Source organism: Haliotis rubra, unplaced genomic scaffold, assembly GCF_003918875.1.
Source record: "Haliotis rubra isolate DU_JTF1 unplaced genomic scaffold, ASM391887v1 Scf1308, whole genome shotgun sequence".
Lineage (NCBI taxonomy): Eukaryota > Metazoa > Mollusca > Gastropoda > Lepetellida > Haliotidae > Haliotis > Haliotis rubra.
Genome location: NW_025765235.1, coordinates 149,378 through 168,896, shown reverse-complemented (window position 1 = coordinate 168,896; position 19,519 = coordinate 149,378). Strand labels below are relative to the sequence as shown.

The 19,519-nt window shown below is 41.2% G+C and overlaps 1 long non-coding RNA gene across 1 annotated transcript; it reads left to right on the top strand.

The window, feature by feature from the left end:
* Positions 1-9,811: 9,811 nt before the first annotated feature.
* On the top strand, positions 9,812-15,094 carry LOC124267375. The gene is made up of 4 exons (XR_006896014.1): positions 9,812-10,157; positions 10,498-10,674; positions 11,347-11,430; positions 14,983-15,094. It is a non-coding gene; the product is annotated as an uncharacterized LOC124267375 (long non-coding RNA).
* Positions 15,095-19,519: the final 4,425 nt, after the last annotated feature.

Genomic DNA, 19,519 nt, shown 5'->3' with positions numbered 1-19,519 from the left:
TTTCCCTATGCGACAAAGATTTTTATTATAAGCTTGTCAGAAAACTGTGAGCGAATAACAACATCTCTGATGTATGAACGACACAAATATGCAGGTAATTTATACATGTGGACATCGGTCGAGCCACGCATACAAATTAAATCTCGTATTGCAAATATTCCAAACTTTCCTCGCGGATGACGTTAGAAAGGTATACATGTTTTAGAGTGGGTAGGTGTGCCAACACTGGCACAAAATCAGTAGTAAGGCGGAAAATGAACTTATAATATTTTGTGGCGATTATAAGTATTGAATTATTCACTTAGAAAATGCTGAATGTGTCCTGAAGACACTTTAGTACAGCAGCAAGAAAACTTTTGATGCGATGCATCAACACCGCGGCAAACTCTTTCTTCATCAATTTTCACCAAATATTAAATCAACATGGGAAGGCTTTTTAAGCGATACGGTCTTGTCATGAATACAAAGTGGTTGTATGAAATTGAGCAATATAGATAAGGTGTGAAAACGAAGGCGGAGCAAACTCTACTTGTTTAAAATGTAAACAAATCATCACAATTCAGATCTTTACACTGTGAAGTTTATAGATTTATGAACGTTTGCTAATTAGTTGGTTTGAACATACTTTTAATAGGAAATTGACAATGTTGGTTTTGTATACAAAACCTCGTACCTTTAGACAGGTGCCAGCAGATCTAAATGTATTCTACATCTGAACGTAATGTTATCGTCGGAAAACCGTAGATCCAATGCAACGTTCACTTTTCAGATCCTATGAAACTGCGTCACAAAATACTTCCGCATCCAGTGGTATTATTTTCAGTAATTTCATTACATTTGAAGATATGGCTAGTTCTCTATTAATAATGATGCAAAATTAGTCAAAATACATCTACACTAACAGGAGAATATGGGAATCTAAGAACTAAATTATATATCAGATAGGGCCATCCAAATCGCTATTACGTGCTTTCTCATGTAGTACTTTGTCATCTTTTCTTATGAATTGTGCAACTATCAAACCATATCCGCTCACATTGTGGAACTTTGTACTAGTATAGTTTGGTTCATGGTGAAGAAACCAAATCGAAAATATAGCGTCCATATCCACAACAAATTCTCTCCAAGTGATCTGAGTTACATTGACCTAGTGTTCAGCATGTGGGAGTAATGGCCCCTCATCTTTATACGCGTATGGCCTCTCTGTCGTCGTTTGACGTCATAGAACAAAATCCTTTTTCGACATTTATTGCGAGTCATTTTTAAGATTGAGCGTATAACCTTATGCATAAGCACACACACACATTTTATATATACTTATGTCGTTCAGATATCAGGCTGTATTTTCTTCGCTCACACTTTCCGTAACGATGCCAAATTAAAAAATTCGCAGCACAGTGCTTTCATCATTACACAATCAAAAGCGGAGATATTTACTGCTTTTTAACGCATAACAAAGATTTGGACAACATTTAACAGTGTCTATTTCTCAAACCGCTGAGGTAGGTGCAATGATATTTAATACCAACGGAGAGGAAATTTAATATTCTACATTTCTATGTAATTTTATAGCCATACGCAGATCCAGGACCACGTAAGCGCAATTCTCGCACAACGTTCACTTTTCAAGTCTTATGATTCCCAGATCTTTCATCGAGACGGTATCCAGATTGACAAATCCGGATGTGACGTCAAATAAACGAGCAGAGCGTTTTAAATGGCAGCCAATACCGGTTCCTAGCTTTGTCGAACGTTAGCGCGCGCAAAGGGAGCCGGGAACCAGCTTACAAGGCCCGTGAATTCAAGTACAGAGGTAGTGACGTCATCATCGCCCGTTCTGACGTCACAGGTTTCCATACGTCTGCTGTCCGCCCATGCTGTCAAGAAGAAGACGTACTTGACCATAAGCTTGGTTCTCGAAAAATTAAAATGACTAAAATATTCTCTCGGTTCTCGTGTTGAGGGAGGGAGGGAGGGAGGAAGGAAGGAAGGAAGGGTGAAAAGAGTCGAAAGAGAATTGGAGAGACACTAGCATTTAGCACTAGTGTCCGATTTTTCATTGTATGTGATACAATATATAAGTTCATATGAAATCAGTCCATGATTAAATTATTACTGAAAGCTTGAATTAAACAAACCTAATAATCCAAGAATATATATATGTACGATAACATTTTACAGCAGCATAGCACATCATGTTGCATTGCTCATGTTAGCAGACAGCTAATTTGTGAGGGTTGGGCGCTATCAGGCGATCAGATCAGTTATGTGTGACACAGTACCAAAACATCCACAAAGCAAATGATGTTGCACTGGCCTGTAGGAGGGGTGGAGTAGCTTGGTGGCTCTTCACGCTGAATGCCCTGGTTCGGTTGTCAACATGGTTAAAGCCATTTCTGGCGTTCCCCGTCGTGATATTACTGGAATATTGCTAACCACACGTGCTGTTCCTTCACAAAATCCCCGGTTTTTTCAACACATTCCCCGCCCCAGTGCCACTCTGCAGCGACTATCAGCAGCAACATTCTCCAAGTGAGAAAGAAAATGAGTCAGAAATGTTTAATAAAACTTCAAATTCTGTATTTGAGGGGTCTTTCTTGGAAATATTGCATTATACACATACTAAACCACAGAGAAAAAATAATCTTATACCTTGATATAAACAAGATGATGAGTATAGTTCACGTAAAAGTAATGCCGTAAAAATCATCTCGCACGCGAACGTTTCCGTAAACGGCTGTTTTTCAGGTATTTGTTGGCGGCTTCAGATAGTTAGCTCTGCCTCTCTTCATCTGGAGGTTTTCAGAGGAGGAAATAAGCAATCAACCAGGTTCGAACCTGCTCACCACACGTTATCTAGACCAATATATGGATAAACAACTTCTTTACAGTGGGAACCACGTTTCAGTGAAGGTTCTAACACAAGCAAGTGTCAGAACCTAGACCGAAACGTTTGTTAAATTGCTATCCTTCCTTCGTGTCCCAACTTGTAAATGCCTCTTAAAAACGTTTGTTTAAACGCCACACCACGCCACGCCAATGTCAAGAAAAACTACCTATCGCAATTTCAGTTGATTAATCATGCATCATTTTTTGAATGATCGGGGGGGGGGGGGGAGGAGGAGAAAGTCGGCATTGGTCAATAATACAGCTAACTCTAAGGATCAACGTCGATGCACACGTCGTATCGGTGACGTGAGAGCAGCACTATATATTCTTTTCACGATGAAGAGTGTGGTGGTCGAGTGGGCAGTGTGCTTAGGTTTGACAGTCCGAGTGTGAGTCTTGCGGTTTGGGTTTCTATCATGAAAACCTTAGTCATTTTGTGAAGGCTATTTTCGTAAATTTGTGTAAATTTCCTATATATTTTACCCCCTATATATAAGAAAAACACCACCAGGGGGAAATATCCACAGGCTTCTTAATTTTAATGAATTCGTGTCAGTTTGTCTGTCTATTTGTGCAACGTGTTGCCGTATCCGTCGTCCAGATACCCGAGTGATGTTACAGTAACAGTGCATGATTCCTTGGATACTGGACCCAGGCAGTAATGCATTCAACACTGTAATATATCTGACTGAAGGCTTGAGTAGCTATGACAGTGTGTGTATCATGTCCAACACTGTGAAGAAACGGTCACACGCACAGCCAGTCAGCTTTCCAAGCAGTTGATTACTGGATTTTCTGGTCCACACCGCCTCCATATAGTCGGGATGTTGCTGAGTGCGGCGTTAAACAACAACCACCACAACCAAAAAACAACAACAACAACAACAACAATAGCAATAACAATAAGAATGATAATAGTTTAAGCCCATGTGATATGAGCGTTTTTCCCCACACAGCATTAATTTTATGAAATGTAGAAAGAACGTGTTTCAAGCAGGTATTGTGTGGCTGATAAACTTGTGTGGCGAAAATGCACTTTTTGTGTTGTTCAAGTGTGGGTGGGGTATTACGGTGGGCGGAAGGAGCAATGGAAAGTATTCCTTTGTCACACCTCATTCTGGGTATAACACCTGAAGCACACTCCAATTTGGTCCCGTTAACGGCAGTTTTTCAGACATTTACCTGGCGCTTCAGTCACTTTAACCAAACGAGAGGGCTTCAAGATGCCATATACGGCTATTTTCCACAGATTTATATGGCGCTTCAGTCAGTTTGTGAGGCAACCCAACCACCTGTCATGGAGCAATACCATCGATCCCACGGGTAGAAAATTGTGAGTGAGTGAGTGAGTGAGTGAGTGAGTGAGTGAGTGAGTGAGTGAGTGAGTGAGTGAGTGAGTGAGTGAGTGAGTGAGTGAGTGAGTGAGTGAGTGAGTGAGTGAGTGAGTGAGTTGGGTTGTACGCCGCTTTTAGCAATATTCTAGCAACATCACGGCGGGGTACACCACAAATGGGCTTCACAGGACAATTGTGAACCAGTCCAGCCCCACTATCACACTATCCCCGAGGTCTCCAATGTCAACCCGATATTAATTTTGTTGCCAACTTCCTACCAGCATAGATTGTGTCTCTGTGTCCCTGAATCTCTACGGACATGGTGCATGTGAAGCTTAGTGACTGTAGCTATAGAGCGTCTCGCTTGTTGAAGAGTAGTAGTAACACATTGTCTCAAAGGGCCGTTGTGAAAGAACAACTGTCATGGTACCCGACACCGGGATATTCTTTTCTTCAAAAGATTTACATGTCGGGTAACTGTTTGATATATCCCTGTGGTCTACATCTACGGGAAGCTGTATTAACGATCTACTTGACAATGTCACACGAGTCGAGGTGCTGGGATACTGCTGTGCGTGAGCGTTAAACAACAACAACAACAACAACAACAACAACAACAACCGCAACAACAACAACAACCCAGTATCTCATGCAGATTTCATGGTATATACATAGGCGGATCCAGAAGGAGGGGGTGGGAGAAGGGGGTGCGCACAGGGGTCGGGCGATGGTGTCCCCATGCACAGATTTCCACAGGACCCCGCAGTTCGTGCTAAATCGGTTATGTTTGTGAGTGCGAAACGAGCGTTGTGGAAGCCTGAAACGATATCTTACTTGTGTTCAGATTGCTTCACTGAAGTATCAAAACTACTTACTAGTTGTTGTAAAATATGCATATGATTGATGACCATAAAGATTTTCTATGACACAACTTGTAACATAACGATTTCTTCCTCGGAAGTGAGGTTGTGGTCGAAGTAACAATAATATTGTAAGTAGTATTATATTGACACCCACCTCGCTGCCAGAGAGAAATTGTTATGTTATACGCTATGTCATGCAAAATCCTATTGGCCATCAATAAAATACATATTTTACTGCCAGTAGAAAGTAGTTTTGATTTTGTAACTCGGTGAAAACAAACCTAAATACCATTTATCCTCAGACTGGCGGATGTTCCCGACAGGGCGCCGCCATTTTTAAAAATAAAAAAATCTGTTAGAATCAATGAGATTATAGTTTGTTTTCATCAAGTTAGATAATCAAGACTACTTTCTACTCGTAGTTAAATATGTATTGGAATCATAACCAAACGGATTTTGCATGACACAACTTATAACATAACGATTTCTTCCACGGAAGCGAGGTGGGGGTCGAAGTCACAATACTGCGCGATAATTTTCTTGCTACATTCCCATGGTTAATGTCCACTCACCAGTATGTAGATACCAGTCAATGTGCGTCTTTATATTTGGTCTTATAATCCTAATTAGTTTATTATCATACTTGTATGCATTTTGAAACTAAATAAAAAGCAGACGATCTGCTGATACTTATAGTGAATTTATAACAGAACTGTAATAGCTAGACATTTTATAGTTTGCCAATGTGAATCATAATTCGCACACGAACCCTAGTGCATGTTGTCTGACTCATTACACTTCACGGCGAAAACAATGATTCTGTTGAATGTTACGACAAATGAATAAAATCAAAATGCAAATATTAAAATTAAAACAGATTAAAGTTATAGGAACAATATCAGGCCATTACCTTGTTCGAGGAATGTATCCATCAATATCCACCAAACTGTTCCAAATGATGTGTCTTTTAACAGTTTAATATACGAAAAAGTGATAAATCTTTTCAGGTATTGGTGTATAGTCTCATTGGTCACCCAAGATAGCACACCTGGCAACTAATTGCATAATGTCCGCCTTTCTTTAAAGACAGTAATTTAGTTAGCCAATAATGGGCAATCAATCAATGTATTGCCGGTTAATCCTTTGAAAGAAGGACGTTGTCTTTACGTAGACACCGACACGACAGAGTGTATTCAGTATAGATTAGTAAATCTACATACATAAACACTACCTTTTGACAATTCCGCTGTGTAAGATAAAAGTAATTAACCAATCAACGTGTTATCGGTTAATCCTTTGATCGATGTTTATAATGTTGAATATTTACTCCAGACACAAGAAGTGCCAAATGGGAACCTTTGTCGGGTAATCTAAGTGTGTTACCACTAATTATACCTGTTATAAATTCATTAACTGACCATCAAGTGAATGATGACAAATAACATGTGTAGGTTTATACCACCTAACACGGCTTACAACAAGGGAGTATTAATTGCTGTATTGCATGTGAAAACTTATGGGCCGACACTGTTTTGAGAATACAAACAGATTTTTACATGACATGATTAAATAACCCTGTAAAAAAACACAGAAATGGGATCGATTATGGATCAGTCATTATACAAATAGGGCCTAAAGACACCAATCGATTTTGACAGAATCGTCTATGAAAACAAGTTGTAACTCAGAAACTAGGCAAAGCAGGAGACAAAATTAAATGACAGTAGATTGTGAGAACATATAGCTTTTATTTTCCACAACAATTGTCACGATTTCAGGTTTATACAAGCCTGTAAACAAGATAATTTAACCCCTAAAATGTAGATGAATTCTGCATCGGCCCTCAAAGCTATTCCTCATATGACGTCACAGAGGCACGCCGCTCTGATTGGTTGAAATTTCGTTCGCGGGTGAGAATTGTGCACTGTTGTCAAAAAGGTCGATTTAAGTAAATTAAATGTCGAAATGAGTAGTTTTAATGACGGGGTTTCATTTATAACGATGCCAGTTAGTGATTTATGTATTTGTACCCCCTAGGGTTTATGTGACCTTTAAGTTCTGCTATGTCATGACTGTGTGTAACACTCTGTAACATTCTGTAACACTCTGTATCAAACTGGACCGCCTCCGTGGTGTAGTGGTTAGAGCGTCCGCCCGGAGAGCGGAAGGTCGCGGGTTCGATCCCCGACCACGTCATAGCAAAAGACGTTAAAATATGGTACTTGTTGGTCCCAGCCTGGCGCTCGGCATTACTGGGTACAACAAGGACTGGTTGGTTCGGAGTCAGTATAATGTGTCTGAGTGGGGTATTCATGCTTCACTGCGGCATGGTATCTCAGTGGGCTAGCACTCTAAAACCGGCTTAAGTGTGGGCTAGTACAAGCAGCCGCACATACACATACACATACACATACACACGCATGCACGTCGTCATATGAGCGAAATATTCTCAAGCACGACGTAAAACCCAATTTCACCTCACCTCACCTCACCTCACCTGTATCAAACTGAGTGATGGATACGGATTGCAATCTCCTTGGGTCACGTGAGTGAAGTGAGTGAGCGAGTGGGTTTAGTTTTTACGCCGCACTCAGCAATATACCAGCTATATGGCGCTGGTCTGTAAATAATCGAGTGTGTACCAGACAATCTAGTGATCAACAGCATGAGCATCAATCTGCACAATTGGGAACCGAAAAGGGGGAGGGAGGGGAAAAGGGGGAAGTTGAGTGTTAAGGTTAGGTTCAGGTTCAGTTATGGTGAGGGGGTGGGGGTTAGGGTTAGGGTTAGGTTAGGGTTAGGTTAGGTTAGGTTAGGTTAGGTTAGGTTAGGTTAGGTTAGGTTAGGTTAGGTTAGGTTAGGTTAGGTTAGGTTAGGTTAGGTTAGGTTAGGTTAGGTTAGGTTAGGTTAGGTTCTTAGGGTTCTTTCGTACGATGACTGTGTCATTAATGCTGCCAGCAAATCCAGAGTGGCAACGTGTTTAAAAAAACACACACATTCAAAACACATTTATTTCGACGAGCGATTCGAACGCCGTATGCTGTTCTCTTTCAACCGGCAGCATATCTTTTCAACTACTGGGTACATAAGAAACAACGCCATTTTTTTGTCCCAATGTATATGGTTGATTAGTTTTGCTTTCGACTAGTTCTGTTTGACCCTTATTATTGCTGTAAGGTTATCCTAGTCCTGGGCATTGCTACCTGAGTGCATTACACCTATGCCATGCCTACTCGGTTGCGGTTGTCATTGTTTTTTATCACTTCCACGTAGGTCCCATTCACAACAAAATAAAAAACAAGATTCACATTATAAAAGTTTGTCTAATTTGACTAATACACACCTTGGCACTTCTTAATTACATTGAGTCAATATCCTTCGTATATTTAAAGTTTAATGAACTCTTATGAATGGTTCTTTATTGTGGTTGATTAAAAGAACGCATTACCTCATCCAGGGGCTCAGTTACATTGTGCGTTCCCTTCATTTCCAGCATAGGAGAACCAGCTGTCCCCAAACAGTTTTTACATCGTTTAGAGCATGGGCTTCAGGTGTCTTGCTTCTCGAACAGAGGAAACAATTGGAACTGGACACATAGCTAGTTCTTAATATGAAAAATATTGTTTAAATTGAATGAAGGAATAGTATTGTCTCATTTACAACAATAATTCTAGGGTCGCATGCATAATTTCAGAACCTGACCCGGAAGCAGTCGCGTTTACCACCGATTCCATCGGGCGACTGCGCTTTCCTGCACCATGTTAGGCTCGAAAAATTCCATAGCCCGAAGTCGTGGCCAAAATTCTTGGACGGAGCACCAAATCGGCATCCCCGATCGGAACCATCTACACCGGCGCCAGAAGAGGTAGAATTCCATGCCAACTCTGGTTTTCTTAAAGGCGCTTTCGCACCCCGTTGTACAACCATCATCACCACCATCGACCAATCGCATTCGTCGCCATTCTCAAGAGGCCGGAATCTTGCGCCGGGACCATATTCTTTGGTCTTTCGCAACCAGCACATACACACACCAAATAAAGGCAAGTCAAAGGCTACAATGGCTTCCAAAGCTACCCAAAGCTACCAAAGGTTACAAAAGCAAGCAAGCAAACCCCAACCCTAATTTCCGGGGACACTGCATGGCCTTCTTTCATCTCTCATATATGGTCAGGTTGTACTATCACCTCCAGTCATCCCGATTCACACCTCTCAAATACGCTCCATCCCTAGCCAGCTGTTCTTGCAGACCCACGCCATCTATCACGTGTATTTACAATACCAACCAACCAACGAAATAAGTACAACTACAAGGTAAAACTCAATTCGACTGTGTTTACGTGTAGGCACCATTAGTTCTTTCAAAAACACGGAATTGCCAAATGTCTATTTATAGAAAGGGTGCTTTCCGTGTAGGATAAAGCACGACTCCGAGGTTATGCTTGGGAAAGTAAGACCCGAGACCGGCGGATGGGGAGAAGTAAACCGAGAGCGTGTAGCGCTCGAGGTCTTACTTCTCTCCACCCGATGGTCGAGGGCTTACTTTCCCAACCATAACCTCGGAGTCGTGCTTTATTATACATATAAACCGTCAATGATGGATAGTTAGATGATCATGTAATGAAGCTACATAACAGTAACTGAAGCGCTAGTAAAATCAATTCAATGACAGTACGCCTAACTATAAATAGATAATTCAACCCCTATTTCTTTGACGGTCCGGTGGCTGTGAGGTAGAGCGTCCGCTTATGACTCTGAAGAATACGGTTCCAATCCTGCTATGGAAAATATTTTCACATTTAAGTTGATCTTTGGCGATATTTTTCAATTGATTTCAAACACTAGCATATCATCTGAATTTGAATGTTGATGTTAATATAGGGTTAGGAAAAAGTAAAACTGGGAAGAAGAAAAAAACCACCTCAAATGCGGTAATTCTGGGAAAACAAGCCATGTCTGATATAAATTGAGAAGCAGCCTTCAGGTTTATATAGACATTCACACCAATCTCAAAACCCAGGGCTTGTAGTCAGTCTGCAACGCCATCCCTGGTCAGTGTGACATGAGTGTGGAGGTAAGTATATCAATGTCTTTCACTCGACATTTTATATTTCTGGCGCGGAGTTCACTGACATTCGCTCAAACAGGGACGAAGCATGTACATGGCATTGTCATGTTTCGGACAGCCGTTTGCAGTCACGCTTTCACGGAAGACAGTGTCACCTGTTTTCGTGCCTCTCTGCCAAAGTTTTTCATGGCGATGAAGCAGGAAGGCAGGGGACTTTGTTGTATTCTGCTGTGTATAATAATTGAAGCAACATTCGCGCCATTCACAGTGTAACCCAAGAATTCCAACAGAAACCATATACGGATGTGTGGTCTCAGATTCCAACAACGTATTTCTTACTTTTCAGATGATGAGTGCCCAAGTTATTTTACGAGCGCTTCATTGTTTTGAGTTTCGTGTTTGCTTCGTTTTTTTTCAGGAGTCTACTGCTTAATTGCTCCGGCTAATATTCCCGAAGTAGTTGATGCGACAAAGCAACGACAAATGTCTACTTTTCTCGTGTTTATCAGGGCCCATATAATTTGTAGGTATATATATATATATATTATATAAAATAACCTGCCTAACCTAAACATTTCACATGTTGTTCATGTATTGATGTAAAATGTATGTTAGTGAGCAAATTAATGCTGAAGTGTACAACACAATTTTTTTCTTAAAATACGGAATATTGGTAATGGTTAAGTGTATGGCATTCTTTCCATTTATTGTCTGTTATTGCCGCTACTGCCTGTTATGGGTTCCATGTGCCAACTATGTCAATGAAAAAACACTCTGCAGTTTGTGATCATTATTCATTGCTCTGTTCACTAATCAAGTTACTCGTCTTTGTTCCATAGCGCTGCTGAATGGATGCCACACAACCTGGTACCCTTGGCTCTCCACTGGCTCCCCACTGGCTCCTTACCACCATGACAAAGTTCACTGTGTCGTCATTCGACATCTATTTTTAATAAATGCTTAACTTAACAGCCAGTTATGTACTTTGTATCAGTCACTCTGTGTTGCCAGAACATTGTAACCTTGGTAACAGTTCTGTAATTATGTGAACATCATGGGAAAAATATCACTTTCATTGACAGTACATCTTCATATCTAAATTTCCCAGAAAACCTAATCAGTGGTTTTGGTTACCATGGTATGTGTTTATTTGGCTGCTAGTTAGTTGTGCTCATTGTGTTGGATGTTGTTGTAGACCCTGACAGAGATGACAGTGCCGCCACTTACACAACCTCCGGACACAACTCTTCCCAGCCCCTGAGAGGGAAGATTGTGCAGGGTAGGTCATTTTATACCTCATCTCACTGTGCCCGATGGTGTACAGTATTGGAGGAGGTGGGGTGGGGTGGGGTGGTGGTAGTGGTGGTAGTGGTAGTGGTGAAGGTGTCCTCTGCCTTTAGGTTCCAACAGAGGGGTTTTAATGGCGCTGTGAGAGGGCGAGGGAGAGGGCTGATCTCAGTGATGAGTGGATATAGGGGAACCCGTAGACAGTGCATGTATTTGTGTGCAGGTCATATTGAAGTTATTGTAGGAGGTGTGAAAGCAGCTGGACTCAATGTTGATGATGCTTTCTGTAGTGTGTGTGGTGTCTAGGTAGTCTGTTCGGGTTTATAGCTTGTTGCACAATCTTCTAGTAGCAATATGTGAGTGAGTGAGTGAGTGAGTGAGTGAGTTTAGTTTTACGCCGCACTCAGCAATATTCAGCAATATGTTGGTGAACAGGTCGATGACCATGGTACCTGTGAGATTTGCTTCTTTCAGTAGGTTATCCAATGTGGAGGATTCGCTGATGTGGGACTTTCCATCTTTGCTTGAAGGGCTAACAGGCGGGAAAGGAACTGAGTGGTTTTATTGAAAATATATCCTCTGCAGCATACAAGTATTCTGGTTTTGGGTGGGTGCTTGTGTATCTTGATTGTGGCCGCATCTTAGCGTAGGTTGCTGGATGAAGGTGCCATCATTCCTCTTCGCTGGTGAAGATCTTTCAGGGTCTTCTTTAGTCTGTTATACAGACCCTGAAGCAAATATATCCAAGAAATCCCGCGCAAGTCTAGAAAATGTGGCAAGTGTAGATTTCCACAGCTTCAAGGTCGGTACGAATCTGCTAAATTCACAAGCCAGCACAGGGCTTTAATTATCAGTTGATATCTAGCTGTCACTGGGGATTAATATTAACTCATGGGAGCCTCCCCCACCACTCCCCAAGACACCACACTGAGCCAAGGCCGCCTGCTTCTGCCCTGCCCTCTCACTCCAGACAAACAACATGTGTGATTACACTAGAGACCTGATGACTTACAAAATCTGAGTATTTTCTTTTACTGTTTCACTTTACACTGGGGAGAGGGGATGATTTCGAAATGTTTTCCATCTCAGGATAAAAATGAATTGGAACTTTGATGAGGATGAAAGCAAATATACATAGCATTTGGCCATTGTACTTTAGTGGTGAAGATGTGTTATTTTGTTCTCCCACCAGGAGTGGAAAATCACTGACATTCGTAATTCTCCCTATTTATACAAGTCAGTAGAAAATACAAGCCATGCTACTGTCATTGTTGTGTCACCCTTGATTACCATGATGAAGAAACAAACAGAGAAATATAAATCATTAGGCTCAAAGCAGTGTACCTCAACTATGTAGGCATTTGTGACTTTATCCATGACTTTAGTGAAAACACATTTTGTATAGTGTACTTAAATCTTTACATATACTTAATCAATTGCCATCTGATCTATTTTTTAATATTTTGTACTCTAAAATTAGCCCTATCCTCCTCTATGGATCGGAAATATGGGGCTTACATAATTTTAAAGAAGTTGAAATTTTACAAATGTTTGCACGTAAACGATTCTTGGGAGAATGTGGATGTTATCCAGTGTATAGTTTTATGTATAAAGGGCCGTTGCTTATTGGTGTAAAATATGCAATATGCCTGATACGAGATTTGTGAAAAAATGTTATAAGTTATTAGTTCTAGATTGTATCTAGGTTAAAACTAACTGGGCAGCTAAAATCAAACATATTATCTACATGCATGGATTTTGCTATCTTTGAGAGGAACAATGTGTAGTTAGTGTTTAAAATGTTATGTCGGTGTTTGTATACAGACTTATCTTATGAGCAAGATGGGCATGCAGCCTTCGATAGCAGCACTATATATTCCATCTATATTTCGTTTAAATCATAATTTGCCTTAGGATTGTATATCAAAGAACTCACAATTTTAAAATTCAGGGCGGCGTTTGCTCAATTCAGATGTTCTTCACGAATTGAAACTGACAGATGTGTTAAAGAAACTTAAGTTGATAGATTATGTCTTGTGTGCAAAGAATGATATATTGAAGATGAAAACCATTGTTTATTAGTATGTACTGCATACCAACATCTAAGGTCTCTAAGGTCTAAGGAAATACTGTTTGAATCCTACAGTACATCTTTTTCACTTCAGTTCCACAGGATTGGTAGTAATAGTATACATTAATTACAGATTTCTTTTCAAGGCACAAAGAATTGTCCACACGAGTGACCTCACCTAAGCATTTTCTATACACAGTATGTGTAGAACATTCCCTGTGAACATTTTTCGATCAGAAGACATGGCTCTGTCTTAGTACTTCCAATGAAAAAGACATTTCCACCTGTTCGATGCAACATGAATTAAACTTCCACATATAGTGCAGACAGAACCTTTGGATTTTGGAGAATATAAGTAATTTTGAAATTTTTGTGAGATCCAGTTGTCCAGCCATAGGAAATCAGGAGATGCTCCTCTTAGCTGGTACCCCTGCTTGCTCTCAAAATAGATTTGGCGACACTCATTACCCAAAAACTGCCCACACCACTGACAGTAGGACTGGGAGGTGGTGGGGGCAATAAATATTCCTGTCACAAACATTTCAGCAGTAGTGGGTGATAACAACCATTGTAAATTATCTCTCTGCAGATTTGTTTAGTCTCTGAAAATGAAGAACGTCTCTGGGCGCCTTTTCATTATATTTTGATTTTTTTCACTATGAGCCTTTTTTCTGTTATGTTCATTTCAGAGACTAGTTGTAAGTCTAGGTATTCTTGTGTTGAGTTCCTAGTTTGGCAGTGGGGTATTTCTGGATGGTGAGGTAGGTGGTGGTGGTGTCAGAGAGGGTGTGGTTGACGAGCTGGAGGAAACCTGGGGAGTTCATGACTACATGCCTTGGTCAGCTTCTGTAATGGTTATCTCTCTTTCATGATGAGGTGTTGGCATGGTTTTGTTTGGGTTTTTTCTTCATAGTAATCATTCACCCGATGAATCAGTAAGAATATATGTAGTGTTTCTCATAGTAAGCAATTGACATCCATAATTTCACCTTTTATATGTATTACTCATTAATGCCATACAAAGGCATGGGGTAGGTTATCCCTCAACTGTATCCCCTTTCCGATCCAACACCCCTTTCCGATCCTTAGGGTAAGGTATATCAGGGCAGGTCACCCCCAACTGTATCCTTAGCCCTTGGATCCCCTTTCCGATCCAACACCCCTTTCCGATCCTTAGGGTTAGTTATATCAGGGCAGGTAACCCCTAACTGTATCCTTAGCCCTTGGATCCCCTTTCCGATCCTTAGGGTTAGTTATATCAGGGCCAGGGTAGGTTGCCACCAACCGTAATTACACACAGGAAACTTGTGAGAACATAGAGCAAGGTATTGTGACACTTGTTTATAAGATTATATTCCAGATATGTTTTTCCTGCAATATAGGAACAAATGAGATGTTGTGAGATGGAATGGGTTTCTTTTTATGTTTCCATTCACCGATTTTCATCAATTTTCTATTTCATGTTGGAACCAGTTGTCTGTCTTGCCACCGACATCATGTCATCTTCATACCCTGGAGGTTTTACTTGCCAATAACAGCAAGCTTGTCTCAGTGCCAGAAGAAATAGGAAAAGTAGAAAAGCTCAATGACTTGGTAAGTAAATATAATGGCATATGTTTTGAAATATGACAACCTACATGCTTTCATTTGTACTGATGATGCATTAAAAAATTATCCCCCAAACCCTACATATTTAGTAGGGAATAACTTTGTGGAATATAAACTTGAATGTAGAATGCACAGCTCATTACTCTCTAGCAGGTCTGTGCACACAGATCAGACAGCTGACAGCTTTTGCACGTTTTCATAGCCATGGACAAAGGACTGGAGCTTATTTAGATCAATTAATGTCATATGTTTTATTTATTTTAGCCACCATGCTACCCCACCGTCCCTTCAGTACCATGATCTCCTTTACTGTGAAAACCACTTGTTTGTTTGCCCTCACAATTTGGAACATGACCTAGGCCACCGTCTCAAACTTTGGCGCCGTAGTTTCGAGAACGGCTCTATTTCAGATATTTTCTGGCGCTTCAGTCAGTTTTGCGATCTACCAGCCAAGCAAAGTGACTGAAGCGCCAGAAAATATCTGGAAAAGCCGTTCTCCAAACTGCGGAGCCCCATTAGATGTTGACTGGTTGAACCTGCTCACCACACCTTATCCGTTAAACGAGCCCACCAAAGTACAAATATGCACAGCACAGCACAGCACAGCACAGCACAGCACAGCACAGCACAGCCACACGATGTTAGGAAATTCTTACAAGCAGCAATATTAACTGCTGTTGTTGAATGATGGTGTATACACGTCAGCCTCCTACATGCTCAACGACAAATGTTAAACATGTACCCAAAACATGTAAACAGGAAAAAAATAGATTAGGAATTCCTCGGGTAGATGATATTCGTCAACTGCTCTCCAAAGGTGTTGATAATCAGATGATGTAAGCTTGTCGATACTCCATAGAGAGTCAAGGTCAAGCAAACCAGTGGTCGATAGCACGAGCAAAGAATCCATGCACAGGAGCCACCCAGCCACGCCACGCCACGCCACGCCACGCCACGCCACGCCATCTATTGTGCAGTTGTGGTAATCTGTTGTGCAGTTGTGGTTCATGAAACCCGACATATAAGTACCTACACCTCAGCGTCATACAATAAATATTTTTTCACAACATCTTTTACTCACCATCACATGCACATTTAAGTGGCATGTCCACTTTCACAACAGTTTGTTTGTAAATCAGTAAGACAGAGCAGAGCAGAGCAGAGCAGAGCACAGCAGAGCACAGCAGAGCAGAACAGAGCACAGCACAGCACAGCACAGCACAGCACACGTGTATAAAAACCACCATCCATCCATCCATCCATCCATCCATGCAACTAACAAATTTTGTCGGCTGTCGATCAATGTAATAATATTAATGTAAATGTAATACAATATTCGTGTGTGTTTGTCTGTTGGCCATCATTGTGCAACATTGTCCCGAGCCAAGCAGCTATACTGCCATCCTGCCCGTGATATATGAGCTTCATTCCACCCCTCCATTAATACAATATTCGTGTATGTTTGTCTGTTGGCCAACATTGTGCAACATTGTCCGGAGCCAAGCAGCTATACTGCCATCCTGCCCGTGAGATATGAACTTCATTCCACCCCTCCATTAATACAATGTAGAAACTGTAGAACTTTGAACAGCGTTTTCTAATGTGGCTGCATCCCCTACAGTAGCTAACAGTAGCTCCTGGTTGCTGCACACCAGTTAATTCAGTATTTGCCTCTGGTAAATGATTCAAGCGAACGGCCACTTTTCAGTGATTTGTCTGCCGCTTCCATCACTTAAAGAGTCCGTAAAACACCTGTGGTTGATGGTTTGGTTTGGTTGTTGTTGTTTAACGCCACACTCAGCAATATTCTTGCTGTATTGCGGCGGTCTGTCAAAATAGGAGCCAGCACCAGACATTGCAGCGATCAACATCATGAGCATGAATGTATGTAAATGGGACACGATGACATGTCAACCAAGTGAGAGAGAGCCTTACCGACCAACAACAAGTACAGCCACAGCTTATAACTTCCAATCATCTTCATATACAGTAATAAAGCATTCGTACCTGTGTAGCTGTTTGTTATAGTGACACAGTGTACATAGCATGTCCGACGTTGTCCAACATTATCCGGACTCTAGCGGCCATTGTGACTTACCACCCGTGAGATAGGAGCTTTATTCAACCCCTCCGTTCATACAATGTTTGAAAGAATTTCAACAGTGTTTCATTAATGTTTTATCGTCGAAAGGAGAGGCAGTGTGGAATAGCTGTAGCACTTCTCTTTAATGTTTCCTCAGGGACCCTTCATAGTTGCACGCACGCATGCACGCACGCACGCATGCATGTTAATCAATAATGTTTGCGATACCGGGCCAACACTATTTTTATTGTTGATTCAGGAGCTATGACACTATGTTTATCAGGTCCAACACTGTACAACATTATCCAGAGGCAAAGGGCCAGTGAGCCTTCCAAGCCTATATGATATGGGTTTTATTCTCCTACCATTACTACAGTGTAGGAAATAAGGTGTTTCAGTGTTGCATTCACATCCGATGAAATGTGTCTGAACATGTATAGTGGGTAATAGGAAGGTTATGCTTGCCTGCCACTTTAGGGCAGAGACGACAAACGTTTCGTGACGTTCACCTGGGCCAAATGTAGAGAAGATGTCAAACCCAAAGCAATATGAAACACCCGGTGGCTTTATCCCCTCACTGCATATCTTGGCCATGTACAACACCAGTAAACCTCTTCTAGATCGGTGTTGGATTGATTATTGTTTGATCGGTTGATTGATTGATTGATTGATTGATTGATCGGTTGATTGATCGATCGGTCGGTCGGTAGGGGAGGGAGGGAGGGAGGTCAGCTCAGTGTCTCAATGACCCGTGTTTGCTGCGGTTTTGTTTTGAGAAGGAATGGTAGTTATAATTACATGAAATCACTCTTCATTGTGCTCTTTGCTGTTACTTGGCATCTGTTTTTTCTGTTCAAATTATTATAACTTTTTGTGTTCATGCTTGGAGGTTATGTTAGTGTGGATACTTCGTCTGTAACACCAAATAGTCCCGCCTTGGTATGGCATGCACATTTAAGTGGCATGTCCACTTTCACAACAGTTGGTTAATCAGTTGACAGCACACACGGAACAAACAAACAAACAAACACACACACACACACACACACACACACACACACACACACACACACACACACACACACACACACACACACACACACACACACACACACACACAGAGAAACAAGATTTCGTCGGGTTTCAAGACAGTAAGAGACATCGTTCGTACTTTTCATGAAGTAATATATGTGTAAGTGTGGCCGTTGTGGCTATGATACCATGTCCGACGTTATTCAACATTGTGCAACATTATACCGAAGCAAGCGGCCACACTGCCTTCCTACCGGTACGATATGAGATTGATTCCTCCCCTCCATTGATACAATGTTGTAAGACTTTGAACAGCGTTTGTTAATGTTGCTGCATCCTACTTCTGTTAATGTGCCGGCACTATTCACTAGCTGTGGCTACCTGATTACTTTAAGGCGAACTGCACCGTGTACAAATGATGTAAATGCACCCCTGCCACTCTGGGTAGTGTAGTAAGGGTGTGTATCTCCACCGGTCCCACCCTGGACACCCGAGCAAGACATCACCTCTATTTTCACATGCATCATTGTTATGAGAGCTTCAGTAGCAATGAAACTGTGTGTATGATGTCCAACACTGTACAACATTATCCAGGCGCAAAGGGCCACAACCTTCCAGTCGTATATGATATGAGTTTTATTCACCTACCATTATTACAAAGTAGAAATGAAGGTGTTTCAGTGTTGCATTCACGTCCGATAAAATTGTCTGTATATTTAGTGCACAGGTCTGGTTACGTACACCAAGGCCAAATGAAGCGATGTCTTATCACCCACACTGCATAAGTTCCACACCAGCCTTTATACAGAGTGAGTCAGTAAGTGAGTGAGTGAGTGAGTGAGTGGGGGAGGGGAGGGGAGGGGAGCGGAGCGGAGCACCAGAGATGGGCTTCACACAGTGTACCCATGTAGGGATTCGAACCCGGGTGTTCAGCGTGATGAGCAAACGCTTTAACCACCATGCTATCTGTTAAGCAACAAAGGAGCGAATCATCACTTGTTGAATAATCTATATTCACTAAAATTTATAAAATGTACTAAAGATGTTATGTTTTGAAAATTTACACCAGACGTCAGTTGCTGTAGATGAAAATTGTTCATGATGATGTCTGTTCGTTTTGTACGAACATATAGAATCATCAACCATTACCAACAACTTCTAGTCTCACTTTGAAGCTTTTTTTGACTGAATCAATGTAGTGTATAGAAACACTATGCAAATATATGTACACTTTTCAACTGAATTAAAAGGAGCCAATAAAAACATGTGAAAAAAACAACAACAAAA